Raw genomic sequence first — 20,996 nt, 5'->3', positions numbered from 1 at the left:
AATAAGTATTCAATCCCTTTGTTACGGCAAGCCTAAATAAGTTCAGAAGTAACAATGTGCTTAACAAGTCATATAATAAAATGCATGGACTAATAGGATTTTCAGAATTTTTGAATGACTACCTTATCTCTGTACCCCAGACATTGAATATCCCTTTGAGCATGGTGAAGTTATTAATTACACTTTGGATGGTGTATCAATACCTCCAGTCACTACAAAGACACAGGAGTTATTATTCCTAACGCAGGAAACCACTCAAGGATTTGAAAACAGTTACAGCGTTTAATGGCTGTGATAGGAGAAAACTGAAGATAGATCAACAACATTCTAGTTACTCCACAGTACTAACCTAATTGACAGAGTGAAAAGAAGGAAGCCTGTACAGAATAAAACCTTTCAAAACATACATCCTGTTTGCAACAAGGCACTAAAGTAATACTGCAAAAAATGTGGCAAAGCAAGTCACTTTTTGTCCTGAATACAAAGTCTTATGTTTGAAGCAAATCCAATCCAACATATTACTGAGTACCACTCTCCATATTTTCTTTACTCCATTTTTCATGGTATCCAATTGTCAGTAGTTACTGTCTTGTCTCATCACTACAATTCCCGTACAGACTCGGAAAGACTCATCTTCCGAAACAGAACCCAACCAAGCCGCACTGCTTCTTAACACAGCACACTGTATACCTAGTGACCTGGTCAGCATGCACTGCGCCCGGCCCGCCACAGGAGTCACTAGACAAGGATATCCCTGCCGGCCAAACCCTCCCTAAACCGGACAACGCTAGGCCAATTGTGCACTGCCCCATGGGTTTTGACTCAGGGTTGTGAATATTTATGTAAATGGATATTTCTGTACTTGATTTTAAATACATTTGCAAAATTGTTTAAAAACACGTTTTCACTTTGTCATTATGGGTTATTATGTGTAGATAAGTGAGATAAAAAAAAATTGAATTCTGTAACATAATAAAATGTTGAGTAAGTCAAGGGGTATGAATTCTCCATCGCCCCACCAGCACAGCTCCCGCCGCTGTTACTGCCACCGCCACATATGCCCACCACCCACCAGTCCTCTCCAACACTCACTACTCGGCTAGCCCGCACGGCTGTCTGCCCCGACTGACAATTCTTCCTGTCTCGCTACCTGCCACCATTAGGCATGTAAATCTTGGTTGGGGAAAAAAATGCATGCCAGCAAAGCCACTACACAACACAACACAACACTAAACAATACATTAACTGCACTATAACGGTGACAAATGGTGGCCACAAACTGTTAAGGCCTACATAAAGCTGTCCCAACAGAAGAGTCCCTACAGCTGTCCCAACTTCTTACCACTACTACACCAGGCTATCAGCGGAGCCTTGTCTGGCAGTGAAACAGTTAATTCAGCCTTGTTTACTGCCTTTTAAAAAACATAGCTGATATGGCTGACTTGCTCAAACAAATGTGTTTTTTACGGACAATTGAGATATACAAACTATGGCATACGAGCAGATAATACGAGCAGCGTCGAGCAGATACGAGGCAATCCGTAATTTCGAATAAGACGTTAATGAGTGAGCTAGGGCTGACGTAGTCAATATAACTATTTGTTCAGCACTTTTGAAATGTACAGCGACAGAATTCAGAACATGGGCCGTTCTTACAGTGTTATCCCTGTTCACTAAGTCAGAACAGTAGGATAAATAAAAGAGGCATATAAGCAGACAATGAAAACTCTTATAATATTTGATGATGACATGTCACATCTGCTCCTGCTACACCCCCTAGTGGACATCCGGTGTCTCCTTAACCTGCAGCCATTCCCCCAGTTCTCTCCCTCTCCCTCTTCTTCTCTCTCTGTGTGTGTGATTGTGTGGTTGGAGACAGGTGTGCTGGAGTCATAGCAGTTCTCCACCAGCTGCAACCCGTTCTATAATCAAAACCTCTACAAATACTCAGTCCTGCCACTTCCACTCTGCCAGATCGTAATATCCGTTCAGTCAGACATGCTTCTAGCTATTTGTGGTTATTTAAGATCCTGCTGTGCCAATTTCCTTGCCTGACGCTGTTTCTCCTCTCACTGCAGTTTTGCAGCTCTGACTCTGGTTCCTGTCTCCTGTTCCACATCTCAGCACCCTGCTATCCTGTTCTGAATTCAACTCATCACTCCCTTGGATTTGACCTTGGACCTTTTTTCCCGCTTCCCAACCCAGCTCACTCTAACCTCAGCCTCCACATCTGGTTTCCTATAACTCATCCAAGCTTCCCTGGATCTGCACTTCATCTCTACCTGTGTTGCAATACATATCTTGGTTCATTCATCCCTTTTTCCTGGTCTGAGTCTGCTCTTGGGTTCCCCTGTGCTGCTCCACTTAACAGTACGATCTGGCCAAGATATAAACCCAGCAGACTCGGATACTCTCCACCAAATTCTCATTAGTCAAGGCGCCCTGCTCAATCAACATAACCAATCCCTAAAAACCCTTCTGGAGACTACCAATGAGTTTTCACGGAGCCTGTCTGTACTACAGGGCCGAACATTCGCCCAAAGCTCACAACCGGACCCAAGTCCTTTTCCTGTCCCAAGCCGTTTGTTCCTACTCCCAAGCGCTATGAGTTCAATGTTCACTTTGAGCAACAGCCCTACTCTAATGCTAGTGAACGATCCAAGATTTAGTTTTTGATTGGTTGCCTCTGTGGTGCAGCACTTTCCTGGGCACAGCAGTGGCTGTGTGGGAAAGACGGTCACCCATTTGCTTCTCCTATAGCAGATTCACGGAGGAGATGAGGAGGGTCTTCGACCACCCGGTTTGCGGAAAGGATGCTGCTAAACGACTCCTGTCTCTCCAACAAGGCGCCCAGAGTGTTGCTGAAATAGCATGTGAGTTCCGCACCCTCGCCGCAGAGAGTGACTGGAATGAGGAGGCTCTTCAGTGAGCATTCCGGAACTCACTCACTGAGACCCTCAAGGACGAGTTGGTGTCCAGGGAGGAGCCTGATGATCTTGATGAACTCATTCTCTCACTATCTCGCAACAAAGCATCATTCACTCATGCTGCCAAACATACCCTCGTAAAACTGACCATCCTACCGATCCTCGACTTCAGCGATGTCATCTACAAAATAGCCTCCAACACCCTACTCAACAAGTTGGATGCAGTCTATCACAATGCCATCCGTTTTGTCACCAAAGCCCCATATACTACCCACCACTGCGACCTGTACGCTCTCGTTGGTTGGCCCTCGCTTCATACTCGTCGCCAAACCCAGTTCCTTCCAGTTCTCTGCTGCCAATGACTGGAACGAACTGCAAAAACACTGAGGCTGGAGACACATATCTCCCTCACTAGCTTTAAGCACCAGCTGTCAGAGCAGCTCACAGATCACTTCACCTGTACATAGCCCATCTGTAAATAGCCCATCCAACTACCTCATCCCCATACTGAATTTATTTCTTTATCTTGCTCCTTTGCACCTCAGTATCTCCACTTGCACATTCATCTTCTGCACATCAACCATTCCAGTGTTTAATTGCTATTTTGCAATTACTTCGCCACCATGGCCTATTTACTGCCTTATCTCCCTTACCCTACCTCATATGCACACACTGTATATAGACGTTTTCTACTGTATTATTGACTGCATGTTTGTTTATTCCATGTGTAGCTCTGTGTTGTTGTATGTGTTGAACTGCTTTGCTTTATCTTAGCCAGGTCGCAGTTGCAAATGAGAACTTGTTTTCAACTAGCCTACCTGGTTAAATAAAGGTGAAATAAAAACATTCAAAATTGACACCCGCCTCCGGGAGCGGCGGAGGGAGAGGGTAGGTAGGGTTGCAAGTTCCTTAACATCTGCTTCAGTGCCTTACCCTTCTCCTCCGACTGCATCCCTACCCAAGGCATGTTCTAAGCCTGAACCCATGCAGCTCGCCTGGACCCGTCTATCTCCAGAGGAGAGGCAGCGGCGTATCTATACTAGGAGCTGTCTATATTGTGGCCAGGCTGGCCACCTGGTCTCCACTTGTTTCCTGCGTCCAGTAAGAGGAGGCTTGGCCGTTATGGGGGAAATACTGTTGCGTCAAATTGCCGGCCCATCTTCTCCCAGACCCCTGTTTGAGGCCAACCTTGTGTGGCAGAGCCAGGCTTTTCCTCTGTCTGCACTTATAGATTCTGGTGCCGACGAGAGCTTTCTGGATCGAGGTGTTGTTAACCAGTTGGGCCTGGACACCGTTTCATTGAAAGCACCTTTCGATGCCAATGCTTTCAATGGTAAGCTTCTCTTCCGTGTCTGTGAGAGAACCATTCCAGTCATCCTGCGTCTCTCTGGTAATCACCAGGAAAAGATCAGTTTACACATAATCAACAGTCCCAACTCTCCCCTGGTTCTGGGCCATCCATGGTTAAAACTACACAACCCACAGATTGACTGGACTACCGGGAGAGTAACTCCTTGGAGTACCTTTTTGTCATTCCAATTGTCTACATTCTGACCTTCCACCTGCCTTGTCTGTACCCCAGTCCATTCCAGAACCCCCGGATCTGTCTTGTTTTCCTCCAGAGTATCACGGTCTAGCTCCTGTGTTCAGTAAGCACCCCACCCCATCTCTGCCGCCTCATCGGCCGTACGACTGGCGTATAGAGCTTCAGCCTGGCGCTCCTCTCACCAGTAGCAGGTTTTATAACCTCTCTTGCCCTGAGCAAGAGGCTATGGAGGAATACATCCAGGATTCCCTGGCTGTTGGACATGTCAAGCCTTCTTCCTCTCCGGTGGGAGCTGGGGTTTTCTTTGTCAAGAAAAAAGATGGGTCATTGAGGCCATGCATAGAATAGTATCACTGTGGGCCCGTGGGTTGAATAGTATCACTGTCAAGAACAAGTATCCCTTGCCACTCATCAGCTCTGCTTTTTCCCTCTCCATGGTGCCACGGTTTTCACTAAACTTGACCTCTGGAATGCCCACCACCTCAGAGAGGAGGAAAACGGTGTTCAACACACCACTTGGACACTTTGAGTATTTGGTCATGCCGTTTGGTCTCACTAACGCCCCTGCTGTTTTTCCGAGCCTGGTGAATGATGTTTTGAGGGATGTTATTGGATGCTTTGTTTTTGTCTATGTGGATGACATTCTTTTTTCAAAGACCTTGAGGCTCACAAGCAAGGCGTTCACCAAGTCCTCCAACGGCTGTTGGAGAATAAACATTTTGTTAAGGCTGAGAAATGTGAGTTTCATGTTTCCTCTGTGTCCTTTTTGGGTTACATTATTACACAAGGACAGCTACGAATGGACCCTGCCAAGGTTAGGGCAGTCACAGAGTGGCAGACAACACAGGTTCTGAGCCAGAAACCATTATGCCATCCTCCTGCATCGTTGCCGCTGTCTCCTGGGAGAACGAGTCCTGTGTTCTCCAGGCTCAGCAGAACCAACTTGACCCAGGTAACGGTCCTAGTAAGGCTCTGTTTGTGCCAGATTCAGTTCGCTCTGAAGTTCTTCAGTGGGCCCATTCTACTCACCTCACGTATCACCCTGGCATGAACCGGACTGTCGCCTTCCTGCGTCAGCTATTTTGGTGGCCAACCATGGAAAAAGACGCTCAGGAATTCATCTCAGCCTGCTCGGTCTGTACCCGGAACAAAACCTCCACCAGGGTCTGCTTCGCCCTCTTCCCATACCCAGTCACCCCTGGTCACACATACTGTAGCTCTGGACTTCGTCACTGGCCTTCCCCCAACAATAACTCAGTCATCCTCACTATTATTGACCAATTTTCCAAAGCAGCTCACTTCCTTCCCTTCTCCAAGCTTCCTTCCTCCAGGGAGACTGCGGACCTGCTGGTATCCCATGTGTTGCGGCTGCCTGGCATCCCTATTGACATTGTTTCTGACAGGGGACCCCAGTTTACATCCCAGGTATGGAGAGCCTTCCGCACAGCACTTGGTATTAATGTTAGCCTTTCATCTGGATATCACCCCCAGACCAACGGCCAGACCGAGTGGGCCAACTAGGAGTTGGAGACAGCCCTACACTGTGTGACTTTGGCTAACCCTTCCTCCTGGAGTGCCCAGTTACCCTGGGTCTTGTCTAAGGACTTGCCCTTGAAAGTGGCTTCCAGAAACTAGTGCCCCGATTCATTGGCCCATTTGAGATTCGTCATATCATTATCCCATCTGCTGTGCATCTGAAACTCCCAGACTCTCTCAAAATCCACCCCACAACCATGTGTCTTTGATTAAACCAGCCTGCCCCAGTCCCCTGTCCACCCTGCAGCTCCTCCTCCACCCCCTCGGCTCATCGATGACCATCCTGCCTATATCGTCTGGCGGCTTTTGGATGTACGCCGTAGGGGTTGTGGTTGGCAGTATCTGGTGGACTGGGAGGGATATGGGCCTGAGGAGCACTTCTGGGTGCCCCGTCACATTCTGGACCCATCCCTGTTACAGGATTTCCATACCTCACACACTGACAAGCCGGGTCGTGCACCAGGTGGCGCCCGTAGAGGGGGGAGGGGTGCTGTCACATCCGCTGCTGCTACACCCCCTAGTGGATATCTGGTGTCTCCTTGAGCTACAGCATTTCTCTCCCTCTTCTTCTCTCTCTGTGTGTGATTGTTTGGTTGGAGACATGTGTGCTGGAGTCAGAGCAGTTCCCCACCAGCTGCAACCCGTTCCATAATCAAGACCTCTACAAATACTCAGTCCTGCCACTTCCACTCTGCCAGATCATAATCTCTGTTCAGTCAGTCATGCTTCTAGCTATTTGCTGTTATTTAAGATCCTGCTGTGCCTATTTCCTTGCCTGATGCTGTTTCTCCTCTCACTGCAGTTTTGCAGCTCTGACTCTGACTCTGACTCTGGTTCCTGTCTCCTGTTCCACATCTGACCACCCTGCTACCCTGTTCTGAATTCAACTCATCACTCCCTTGGATTCCCCTCCAGACCTGTTTACCCTGTCCCAACCCAGCTCACTCCAGCCTTCACATCTGGTTCACATCCTACAACTCGTCCAAGCTTCCCTGGATCTGCACTTCGTCTCTCCCTGTGTTACAATAAATATCTTGGTTCATTCATCCCTGTTTCCTGGTCTGAGTCTGCTCTTGGGTTCCCCTGTGCTGCTCCGCTTAATATGACATTTGTCTAAAACAGGCTATATGGTGCATGTGCACCATCAAGTCAGAATAGTAGGCTGAATTATGTGGGGAAAATTGACCAAATTATTAGGGTGAGGCACATGGGCTACTAACATCTTACTACACAACATACACCTAGTATTACTTTCTTAGTGACAGTATGCATACCTCCCTGGCATATTACATCATTTATGCAGCAGCATACAATACATTTTTGGGCTGTGCTCACTTTAACAGGGAAGTAGCGTGGAAGTCCTTCGTGGGCATATTTAGTCATCAAACTTTGTTTTCAAAGTATGGCATTATGGTGCTTTCAAGACAACTGGGAACTCTGAAAAAACAAGGTTGAATCATGACGTCAGTGATCTTCAGGTCAGAGCTCTAGAAAGATGCCGAGTTCCCGACATGCAATTACGAGTTGAATGATCTTTTAAAATGTATTTTTCTAGTCTGAGCAAAACATTTTCCCAAGTTCCCAGTTGTCTTGAAATCACTGAAATATAAGATTTCCACGTTTCCAGATGTTTTGAACGCGGCAGAAGTCATGCTGTATTGATAGTATGGTCAGCATTGAATGTTTATCATTTTAAGCTTGGAAAAGACACCCTTAAACCCAGACTTGGACCACACACCCACTCCACTGAATAGCAGGCTAGTGATAGCTTTGCAATGCTTGGAGGTAGTCACGGATTCCTTCCAAACTACTCATTGTTGAATTTGCGATTTCCAACTTGTTGTGTAATGTTTATATCCAATGGCCGATGAGCACCGATACGTTTTATCGATAATTTCTCTTCCTTATTTCTCTTTATATGACAAGGATTTGCCAGTAGATTGTTGACTTGATGCATGATGATGACCGCTAGCTTGATCTGTTGACATGATCAGTCCAATCAAAGCAAATGTAGATATAATGTGATTTGATGTCATTTTATCTGTGGCCAATGACCTTGAGCCTTCTTGGATGGGCACTTCCAATGCAACTCTATGGCAGCACCCAAGGGGCTTGAATTTTCAAGCTCTACCAGTAGATTTTGCGGTGATGTTGTGTCCCCATGAGTGACAGAACATTTAGCCAATCATGGTGCAGCTAATGAACATAACCAACCCCTACGCTCCGTATTTTCCACTGGCTGCCCCACTACCACAGAAAGCACTGAGCTAGGCTGAAACACTTGTATTTTGGAGCTCACTTACTCAAGTTTGTATGCAGATTTATTAATTACAAACATTTTTCTTACATTGATTGCAAACTGATATGTGACACGTATTAATGCCAATATAACATGCAAAACAGGCAACAACAAAAAAAGTAGATACACTACTCCAGGAATTGACTTTAAGGCCCAATGCCTCCATTTTTATTTCAATATCAAATCATTTCTGGGTAACAATTAAGTACTGTGATGTAAACGTTTTTGATTACAATGTATTTTTAAAAACTATTTCTCAAGCAAGAATTTTGCTAGCATTGTCTGGGAGTGATCTGAGTGGGGAGGGGGAGGGATATGTAATCTGAAAACGAAATGTTATTGGAAGAGAGGTTTGGAACTCTCATTGTTGTTGGTCTACATGAACATATACACCAGGCAGGCCAAAACCTGTTGATTAGAAGGGCCTGTGTAGATTGTATTTTCAACCAGCAACTATCAGGAAATAACACTGATACAATTTTTCACCGCTTTTATAGTGTTTTCATTTCATCAGCTGTTTTACAATATGATACAAAACACAGAATTATAATTTTTTGGACTGCACTGGTCTTTTACGTGTTAGGGAAGGTGGTAGGACAGTCTGGCATATATTGAGGGTTGGATTGGAGTAGAATCAATGGGAATTTAAGAGATTTTTATTGAAAAGCACAACAGACATCTGTACCGAAGCAACCACATTTTCGGAGAATCACAATTTATCCCATAAATGTATTGATGTAGATGTCAAAATGTAGAGATAACACTAACTTCCTGAAAGAACTAAGGCATGCTTAGGAATCTGACAGGGGAGGTTTTTCACCTTGGAAAGTACCCAAACTCCAATCGTCTCCTAAGCGATTGTTAACTGTATAACGGTATGTATAGACTATTGTTGATGAAAGAGCGATCTAAGTCTAAGTTTATCAGGGAGAAAGCAAGACTGCTCACTGCTGTAGTACAATTTGAGTTTATGTGGCAAAATGCTCTCTTGGGGGCATGGTTACAGAGAACAGTCATCTTTTTTTAAATTATTTTTTTTATTTCACCTTTATTTAACCAGGTAGGCTAGTTGAGAACAAGTTCTCATTTACAACTGCGACCTGGCCAAGATAAAGCATAGCAGTGTGAACAGACAACACAGAGTTACACATGGAATAAACAATTAACAAGTCAATAATACAGTAGAAAACAAAGGGGGAGTCTATATACAATGTGTGCAAAAGGCATGAAGAGGTAGACGAATAGTTACAATTTTTCAGATTAACACTGGAGTGATAAATTACCAGATGGTCATGTACAGGTAGAGATATTGGTGTGCAAAAGAGCAGAAAAGTAAGTAAATAAAAAGTATGGGGATGAGGTGGGTGAAAATGGGTGGGCTATTTACCAATAGACTATGTACAGCTGCAGCGATCGGTTAGCTGCTCAGATAGCTGATGTTTGAAGTTGGTGAGGGAGATAAAAGTCTCCAACTTCAGCGATTTTGCAATTCGTTCCAGTCACAGGCAGCAGAGTACTGGAACGAAAGGCGGCCAAATGAGGTGTTGGCTTTAGGGATGATCAGTGAGATACACCTGCTGGAGCGCGTGCTACGGATGGGTGTTGTCATCGTGACCAGGGAACTGAGATAAGGCGGAGCTTTACCTAGCATGGACTTGTAGATGACCTGGAGCCAGTGGGTCTGGCGACGAATATGTAGCGAGGGCCAGCCGACTAGAGCATACAAGTCGCAGTGGTGGGTGGTATAAGGTGCTTTAGTGACAAAACGGATGGCACTGTGATATACTGCATCCAGTTTGCTGAGTAGAGTGTTGGAAGCCATTTTGTAGATGACATCGCCGAAGTCGAGGATTGGTAGGATAGTCAGTTTTACTAGGGTAAGCTTGGCGGCGTGAGTGAAGGAGGCTTTGTTGCGGAATAGAAAGCCGACTCTTGATTTGATTTTTGATTGGAGATGTTTGATATGAGTCTGGAAGGAGAGTTTGCAGTCTAGCCAGACACCTAGGTACTTATAGATGTCCACATATTCAAGGTCGGAACCATCCAGGGTGGTGATGCTAGTCGGGCATGCGGGTGCAGGCAGCGATCGGTTGAAAAGCATGCATTTGGTTTTACTAGCGTTTAAGAGCAGTTGGAGGCCACGGAAGGAGTGTTGTATGGCATTGAAGCTTGTTTGGAGGTTAGATAGCACAGTGTCCAATGACGGGCCGAAAGTATATAGAATGGTGTCGTCTGCGTAGAGGTGGATCAGGGAATCGCCCGCAGCAAGAGCAACATCATTGATATACACAGAGAAAAGAGTCTGCCCGAGAATTGAACCCTGTGGCACCCCCATAGAGACTGCCAGAGGACCGGACAGCATGCCCTCCGATTTGACACACTGAACTCTGTCTGCAAAGTAATTGGTGAACCAGGCAAGGCAGTCATCCGAAAAACCGAGGCTACTGAGTCTGCCGATGAGAATATGGTGATTGACAGAGTCGAAAGCCTTGGCAAGGTCGATGAAGACGGCTGCACAGTACTGTCTTTTATCGATGGCGGTTATGATATCGTTTAGTACCTTGAGTGTGGCTGAGGTGCACCCGTGACCGGCTCGGAAGCCAGATTGCACAGCGGAGAAGGTACGGTGGGATTCGAGATGGTCAGTGACCTGTTTGTTGACTTGGCTTTCGAAGACCTTAGATAGGCAGGGCAGGATGGATATAGGTCTGTAACAGTTTGGGTCCAGGGTGTCTCCCCCTTTGAAGAGGGGGATGACTGCGGCAGCTTTCCAATCCTTGGGGATCTCAGACGATATGAAAGAGAGGTTGAACAGGCTGGTAATAGGGGTTGCGACAATGGCGGCGGATAGTTTCAGAAATAGGGGGTCTCCAGAATAACAAGGCAATACACTGGTGCCAGCTAATCCCATCATCCAGAGCCACAAGAAGTAAAGAGGGCAAGTCAAGTCAATTCCAATGTGCCTGCCAATCTTCCATCACACAGCAGCAAAGTGACAGAGGGAACATTTATGCTGACTCTGATGCTCTCTGAGGAAAACCTTTACATATTCACTCTAAAGCTGAAGAAAAACTACTTCACCTCTCACACAGGAGGGCTGAGAAGGCACACACATGCTCACGCTCACACACGCTCACACACAGAGACACGCGCATACACAGATGCACACACACACACATACACACACACGCACGCACACAGCAACACACATTCTTATTGCACAGTGCGTGTGTGTGTGTGTGTGTGTGTGTATGTGTGTGTGTGTGTGCATCTGTGTATGCGCGTGTCTCTGTGTGTGAGCGTGTGTGAGCGTGAGCATGTGTGTGCCTTCTCAGCCCTCCTGTATTTCCATCCACAGGAAATACACGTTGTGTTATATTAACCTAGTGTCCTGTCCCAGATTGACTCAGCTATTCCATCTCCTCCATAAACAACTAGATCAACAGGTGTGTCCACACCAATACATCTCCACTCCAACTCATAAACAAGTTCTGTATAAAACTCAAAGTTAATCCATTTAAATACTTATCACAGTTTTGATATAAAAAGAGAGAATAGAGGGTAAAGAATCTTAATTAACTCCAAGGGTGAATTTGTTATACAGTAGTCAAATTCATCTAGCTAAACAACAGTTAGACATAAAAAAGAGCAGTTGAGAACACAACAGAACAGACGGGTTGATGGAGTTGGTTGTGATGAATGGATCCAAAGTACAGCAACTGACCTTAGAGTGGGCTGCTGACCAGAGTGTTGTCCGAGTGTTGGTGGCCATACAAGCTGCAGTCATCCAGGGGATCAAGCCCCTCCCCCAGACTGCTTCCTACTTTACCTCCACAGCACTAATAGAAACACCAGCAACAGCTGCCAGTCACACCCTGTCACACAGCGATGTATGTGAGAAATAGAACAAGCAAGCCCACCAAAGTGAGAATAACACTGAGAAGCCTTGAGACTGCGCGTGTCAGTGTGTCAGCATGTGTATGAGCGTCAGTGCCTAACTGGGACTGTGTGTGTGTGTATATATATGTGTGTGTGTGTGTGTGTATAGACTTGAGGAAATGAGTAATATCTAGCAGTGAGAAGCATGTCTGCTATGCAACGAGCCACATAAGCAGACCAGTTGCCGCTACCACCCACTCACCTTACTGTGAAAGGGATGGACAAATGCAAGTGCGTGCACACACACACACACCATCAATCCACTATGACCCTTTAAACAAATATTCTCCTTTCTACACAAGTGTGTGTTGTCTTCAATTAGAAAGAGAAAAAACAGAGATAGTTGATGAGAGACTGGGAGGGACAAGGGATGGTCTCATCCTACACACTTTAGCTTTAGCTGCTGCCTCTGACTCAAAGCTAAACCTCACATCTCTCTCACTATCTCTCTGTCTCACACACACACACACACACACACACACACACACACACACACACACACACACACACACACACACACACACACACATGGGACCCAGGGAATGCATTGAACCCACAGTGCAATAATTCAAGCCGTGAGAGACTAAAGCTCCCTGTAGTATTGTGTAAAGTAGCTGCTGAACCATTCTGATGACAGAGATTAATGAGGAAGCCCATTCAGTGTCTTAATTGATTCTCTACGATATCTAAAAACTAATTAGAACCAGTAAAACACAAAGAGAAATCTAAGACTAGAAATGTCATTAAATTATTAGTCATGCTTAAGATCACTAAAACGACCATAATCTCACAGCTCACTCACAAAACTGCATGCTAACACCAACATAACCACGTACGCGTGCACACGCACACAAACAAACACACATCCACACACACACAACACACACACACACACACACACACACACACACACACACACACACACACACACACACACACACACACACACACACACATCCACACACACACACACACACACACACACACACACACACACACACACACACACACACACACACACACACACACACACACACACACACACACACAACCACACACGCACACACACATACACACACACAGATGTAAGGATTGGGGAAACCCCCATCTGCAAGATGTAAAGTGTAGTTTTGCATACCAGCATACATGCACAGAATCTCTCCAAAACATCCACGTATAATGTACTAGATCACACAAACGTGGACGCTGCTGTAAAGGGGAAAAGACAGAAAGCTAACATTCACACCATTACCAATGTGTTAAAAAATGTAGTTTATATTCCCCTGATGCTGAGGGGGCATGGCAAACTTTTACAATCTGTTAAACGCTATTTTCATAATAATTCAGTCTAAGAAATCGAACCTTAGGCTGATGGGGCTGTTTCATAAAAGAGCAGCTAAACCCGTTCTGCTATTATATAGGGTACTGTATATACTGTAGTACCCATTCCATCAACATGCTGCTATAATGATATAGTACTGTATATACTGTAGTATTAATCTTCTTATTTTGTTTTTAATAAATAAATAATTAACCTAAATAAATAACTAAAGTGTAACCACAATTGACCAGTGAGAATATGTTTTTTAGCAAATATTGAATGAATTGGGACTTTTTAAATCCTTTCAATTGTTGCAATTTATTTAATCATGTATTTATTGGAAGTATAAATGTAATAAACCATGAACTCCAACTATAAGAAATGTTAGATATCACTCAGTAATACGTCATCGGGCAAATACTATTTTACTTAAAATATTTCAATGAACTTTGATCTGAAAAGCAAAAGCAACAGTTATATCCCCAAAAGGAAGCCCATTCAGTATCTGAATTGAAAAAGCAGCCATTGAATAAATACTGTGGAGACCGCAGATGAAAATAATAGTGAATTTGATGTAACATTCCTTTCACAGGTACAGGTAAATAGACTTGATAGATGTGTCTGTCTATCTGTCTAGCATAGCAGACATTCACACCCTTAACTATGTGTTATATGTGATGTAGAGGATAAATTAGTTTCAGTTGGAAGAGTACAGAACAGAACTAAAATTAACAATGTGTTGACTGATATTACAATTTCACGTGATAATGTGCTTTTCTCTTGCTATGATTTAAATCCAATGCAATCTAATGTATCTATACTAGGTAAGATTTACATTGTGGCTTAGAGAAAACAAACTACTCTTCTGCTTCTTCTTCTAATTCTACTACTACAACTATAACAACTACTACAGCTACTACTACTACAACTACTACCTCTACAACTATTACTACTACTGCTACTACTACAACTACAACTACTACTACTACAACTACAACTATTACTACTACTACTGCTGCTACTACTACAACTACAACTACTACTACTAATACTACAACAACTACTATCTCTACAACTATTACCACTACTGCTGCTACTACTACTTCTACAACTACGACTACTACTTCTACTACATCGACTACTTCTACAACTATGATTACTACAACTACTACCTCTGCAACTATTACTACTACTACTGCTGCTACTACTACTACAACTACCACTACAACAACTACTACCTCTACAACTATTACTACTACTACTGCTGCTACTACTACAACTACAACTACTACTTCTACAACTATTACTACTACTACTACTACTACTGCAACAACTACTACCTCTACAACTATTACTACTACTGCTACTACTACTACTACAACTACAACAACTACTACTACTACTACTACTACTACTACTACTTCTACAACTACGACTACTACTTCTACTACATTGACTACTACTACAACTACAACTACTACCTCTACAACTATTACTACTACTACTGCTGCTACTACTACTACTACAACTACAACTACTACTACTAAAACTACTACCTCGACAACTATTACTATTACTACTGCTGCTACTACTACTACTACAACAACTACTACCTCTACAACTAAAACTACTACTACTACTACTGCTACATCTACTACTACAACAACTACTACCTCTACAATTATTACTACTACTACTGCTGCTGCTACTACTACGACTACAACTACAACTACTACTACTTCTACTACAACTACTACTTCTACAACTATTACTACTACCACAACCACTACCGCTACAACTATTACTACTATTACTGCTACTACTACAACTACTACTACTACAACTACTACCTCGACAACTATTACACTACTACTGCTGCTACTACCACTACTACTACTACTACTACAACTACTACCTCTACAACTATTACTACTACTACTACTGCTACAACTACTACCTCTACAACTATTACTACCACTACTACTGCTGCTACTACTACAACAATTACTACCTCTACAACTATTACTACTACTACTACTACAACTACAACTACTACTACTACTACAACTACTACTACTACTACTTCTACAACTATTACTACTACAGCTACTACTACTACAACTACTACAACTACTACATCTACAACTATTACTACTACTACTGCTGCTACTACTACTACTACTATTACAACAACTACTACCTCGACAACTATTACTACTAATACTGCTGCTACTACTACTTCTACAACTACAACTACTACTACTACTACTACAACTACTACAATTCCTACCTCTACAACTATTACTACTAATACTGCTGCTACTACTATTACAACAACTACTACCTCTACAACTATTACTACTACTACTGCTGCTGCTACTACTGCTACTACTACTACAACTACAACTACTACTACTACAAGAACTACTACCTCTACAACTATTACTACTACTACTGCTGCTACTACTACTTCTACAACAACTACTACTACTACTACTTCTACAACTACTACTACTACTACTACTACTACTACTACAACTATTAATACTCCTACAACTACTGCCTCTACAACTATTACTACTACTGATGCTGTTGATACTACTACTATGTCAACTACAACTACTATTACTACTACTACTACTACTACTACTACTACTACTACCTCTACAACTATTACTACTACTACTACTACTGCTGCTACTACTACTACTACTACTACAACAACAACTACTACCTCTACAACTACTACTACTAATACAACTACTACTACCACAACTACTACCTCTACAACTATTACTACTATTACTACTACAACTACTACTTCTACAACTATTACTACTACTACTACAACTACAACTACTACCTCTACAACTATTACTACTACAACTGCTGCTACTACTACTACTACAACTACTACTTCAACTACTACCTCTACAACTATTACTACTACTACTGCTACTACTACTACTTCTAAAACTACTACTACTACAACTACTACCTCTACAACTATTACAACTACTACCTCTACAACTATTACTACTACTACTGCTGCTACTACTACAACTACTACTACTACTACTACTACTACCTCTACAACTATTACTACTACTGCTGCTACTACTACAACAACTACTACCTCTACAACTATTACTACTACTACTACAACTACTACTTCTACTATTATTACTACTACAACTATGACTACAACTACTATGACTACAACTACCACTCCAACTACTACTACTACTACTGCTGCCGCTGCTACTACTACTGTGACTACTACAACTACTATTACTACTACTACAATAACTATCAAAACGTATTGTACTACTATTGTCCTAACATTAACGTGTGTAATAAAATCCAAATTCTTAAGTTCATTTCCATGTATGATTGAAAATAGATTTCTATGTATGCTTGATAAAGTTCCAGTCATCAGCAGTGTGTAAATATAGAAGCAACAGATCAGTCATAGTGAAAGGGGAACAGAGAACAAGCACACTACTCATCAAAGTGTGTGTCTTTACAAGGAATGGAGAAATGACAATGACAGAAATTACAGTACATTGGGCTAGGGTTGCACTATGCCATATTTTTTTTTCATATTGAGAGCCTATGGTCCTTTGTCTGAACAGAAGATTGCAAATAATGCACTTCTTAGAATTACATTTAAAAGAGAATCTAACTCCCTGTCCCAAATCTCTCTCACACACACACACACACACACACACACACACACACACACACACACACACACACACACACACACACACACACACACACACACACACACACACACAATTCGATTGAAACATGCCGTTCTGTCCATCAGGAATGACATTACTCATGAAGGCATTATTGTACTCTAAATGTCAGTCAGGCATTGAGTATATAGTGCGACAAGAAAGGTCAAATGACTTAAAACAAACCAAATGGGTGAAAGGGCTTCAGGAGTGTAGCTAGGTCAAAATCGTTCACGATACCAGACAGGAGCAGAAGCTTAATTGTTTTCCACATGAGGCAGAGGATAACATCATTAAAACAAAACATTAGTTTGAAGGAGAATGCTGTTTTGTATTGTTCTCCCCGATGAGTAGAGGGTATATGGTGTCTTATCACGTTTCAGCACATAGTGGCAATGCGTGATGGATGTCTGATGCAGCAAAAATGTGTTGCTGAATGTAACAGATCCATAGAGAGAAGAGAGAGAGGAGAGGAGGAGAGGAGAGGAGAGGAGAGGAGAGGAGGAGAGGAGGAGAGGGAGAGGAGAGGAGAGGAGAGGAGAGGAGAGGAGAGGAGGAGAGGAGAGGGAGAGGAGAGGAGAGAGGGCATGCAGGCTGTATTTAGGCCCTACATATGCCTACACATGTTTTCCTTTGTCTAAGTATAGTAAGGGAATGTGTCTGTGTATGTGTGTTTGTGAGAGTTCTACTCCCTCCATGTGTGTGGTGGCTTACTCTACAGGGTGCCTGAGGTAAGCCTGTGAGTGGCCAGGGTGATATGGGAGATAGCTGATTGGGCTACAGGCCAGGTCAGCCTTACAGGTCCTGACCCATTTTCAAACAGGATGAGCCAGCCCAGCCTACAGCAGCCTGATCACCACTGAGGCTGAGCTGATGGCTCAGAAGTTACTACTAACACAAACACACGGTCAGATACACACACAGCTAGACAGACAGATACACACACACACACACACACACACACACACACACACACACACACAGACGGACAGACAAATCAAAGTGTATTTGTCATGTGAGCCAAATACAGCAGGTGTAGACCTTACAGTGAAATGCTTACTTACTACAGTCCCTTAACCAACAGTGCAGTGTTTAAGTAAAAAATGGGTATTAGGTAAACAATAGATAAGTAAAGAAATAAAAATAAAAAAGTAAAAAAATAACAGTAGCGAGGCTATGCACAGGTGGTACTGGAACAGAGTCAATGTGTGGGTGCATCGGTTAGTCTGGCTATTTGCAAAGTTCAAGTCGGAAGTTTACATACACTTAAGCCAAATACATTTAAACTCAGTTTTTCACAATTCCTGACATGTAATCAGAGTAAAAATTCCCTGTCTTAGGTCAGTTAGGATCACCACTTTATTTTAAGAATGTGAAATGTCAGAATAGTAGAGAATAGTAGAGAGAATGATTTATTTCAGCTTTTATTACTTTCATCACATTCCCAGTGGGTCAGAAGTTTACATACACTCAATTAGTAGTTGGTAGCATTACTTTTAAATTGTTTAACGTGGGTCAAACATTTCGGGTAGCCTTCCACAAGCTTCCCACAATAAGTTGGGTGAATTTTGGCCCATTCCTCCTGACAGAGCTGCTGTAACTGAGTCAGGTTTGTAGGCCTCCTTGCTCGCACACGCCTTTTCAGTTCTGCCCACACATTTTCTATGGGATTGAGGTCAGGGCTTTGTGATGGCCACTATAATACCTTAACTTTGTTGTCCTTAAGCCATTTTGCCACAACTTTGGAAGTATGCTTAGGGTCATTGTCCATTTGGAAGACCCAATTGCGACCAAGCTTTAACTTCCCGAATGATGTCTTGAAATGTTGCTTCAATATATCCACAGAATTTTATACACATATGTACATACACATACCTATATAGACATACATAATTTTTTTCAGAATAGGCCTTTATTATTCCCCACAAACCCTACCACCCTTCCCCCAATTGGAGTAAACTAATAAACAATAACACTTAGGCTTCTACCTTCAGTTATTTTTAAATTCACCCTTATTTAACCAGGTAGGCTAGTTGAGAACACGTTCTCATTTACAACTGCGAACTGGCCAAGATAGAGCACAGCTGTACGACACATACAACAACACAGAGTTACACATGGAATACACAACCATACAGTCAATATATCTTATATCTTATATGTTATAAACGTTTTACAGACACAATATATTTTACAAAAGTTACATTTTGTTTGTTTTTAGTCCTTCCTCTATTTCTGATGTCCATCCAGTTTGATTTCTATTTGTAACAAAAGTTCTGAACCTATATACATTTTATAGACCCCGTATGTTTTACATGGTTTATCTTGTTATTAGTCCCACCCTTCAGCTCCATTCAACCCCTCACATCTATCTCTCAACATTATCCATTTTGTATTTCTATTTGCCATATATTTTTCAACTGTGCTGTGATGCTTCACAAACGTATTGCACCTTTCTATTCTCATAGCTTCTACAGATTGTAAATTAAAAATATATTTTTTTGCTAAAATAATTATTATATTATTGATTGATTGACTATGGCTTTTCAAATCACCCAGTATTGCTATCTGCAGCATTAGTTCTAGACAAATGTTGCAATTCTTCGGCCATTCCTGGACCTGTGACCAAAAACGAGCTACATACGGACAATACCAAAATAAATGATCTAATGACTCTGCCTCCTCACAGCAGAATCTGCAGAGCTGGGAAGATTGTATCCCCCATATATGTAACATTCTATTGCTTGCAAGATTTTTGCATATTAATAAAAAATAAAAAAAATAAAAAAGAATCTGGCATTGATTTGTGTATCAATTCATAAACCATGTGCCATGGAATGGGTACATCAAATATCTCTTCCCAACTATTTTACAATTTATATGGCACAGCTGTCAGTTTTTTGTTCCATAAATGAAATTGGTATATGTTTTTATTTATCACACTTTTCTTTAACCATTTATGTTCTTTAATACAGGGCCGACATACAAGTTCCTTACTTTTTTCCCCTTCTACTGTACATGCCTCTTCCATTTCTGTGGTAATGCTGCAATTAATTCGTTTTAATTTGGGGTAGAGCAGATGTTTCCTTAAGTCTGTGTTAGCTGTATGTGTGGCATAACTCCACCAGTCCTATTTATGATATCATTCACTAAAATTATATATATATTTTTTTAAATTTCTTCGAAAAAAACCCGTTTTATTTAATCAATTAGTATATTTGAGTTTAACCACAATATTTGTTGAATTATATGTTCTGTCTTTTCAGGTAGATTAAACTGAAATTGTAACCGAATTTCTAAGGCTTGTTTTAAAAAAAAACTATATTTTGGAGCTTATTTATTTTTCAAACAACCACAACCAAAAGTGAGCAGGTGTAATCTGAATAAAGGGAAAAAGGCCCTTCTTGAACATAGGATGAGACATTCTTACCAATTTACTAGAGAACCAGTTTGGATTTTTAGTATAACTTTTGTATGACTGATGCCTTTAGTGAGAGGTCTAATGCTTTAATATTTAATCATTTCTGCTCTCCAAATTCATATTCGTTATATAAATAGGCCATTTTAATTTTGTCTGGCTTGCCATTCCAAATAAAATGGAATCTTTTTTTTTATAAATTAAAAAGCAGGTCACAAGGTGTAGGCTAAACCATAAGCAAATAGGTAAACTGTGATATGACTAAAC

The 20,996-nt window shown here is 42.2% G+C and overlaps 1 protein-coding gene across 2 annotated transcripts in view; it reads right to left on the bottom strand.

The window, feature by feature from the left end:
• LOC112222186 overlaps positions 1-20,996 on the bottom strand; it is a 52,259-nt gene that overhangs the window by 3,839 nt on the left and 27,424 nt on the right. The window contains exon 1 of one of the 2 annotated variants that reach the window (XM_042303988.1): positions 12,033-12,335. The exons of the other annotated variant lie outside the window; for it this stretch is intronic. The gene's annotated coding sequence lies outside the window, so the exon portion shown is untranslated. Of the gene's footprint in view, positions 1-12,032; positions 12,336-20,996 lie in introns of those variants that run through there. 2 annotated transcript variants of the gene reach the window in all.

This window comes from Oncorhynchus tshawytscha, linkage group LG22, assembly GCF_018296145.1.
Source record: "Oncorhynchus tshawytscha isolate Ot180627B linkage group LG22, Otsh_v2.0, whole genome shotgun sequence".
Taxonomy (NCBI): Eukaryota; Metazoa; Chordata; class Actinopteri; order Salmoniformes; family Salmonidae; genus Oncorhynchus; species Oncorhynchus tshawytscha.
Note: the sequence above shows the minus strand (reverse complement) of the source record. Positions and strands in the feature narration are given on the sequence as shown.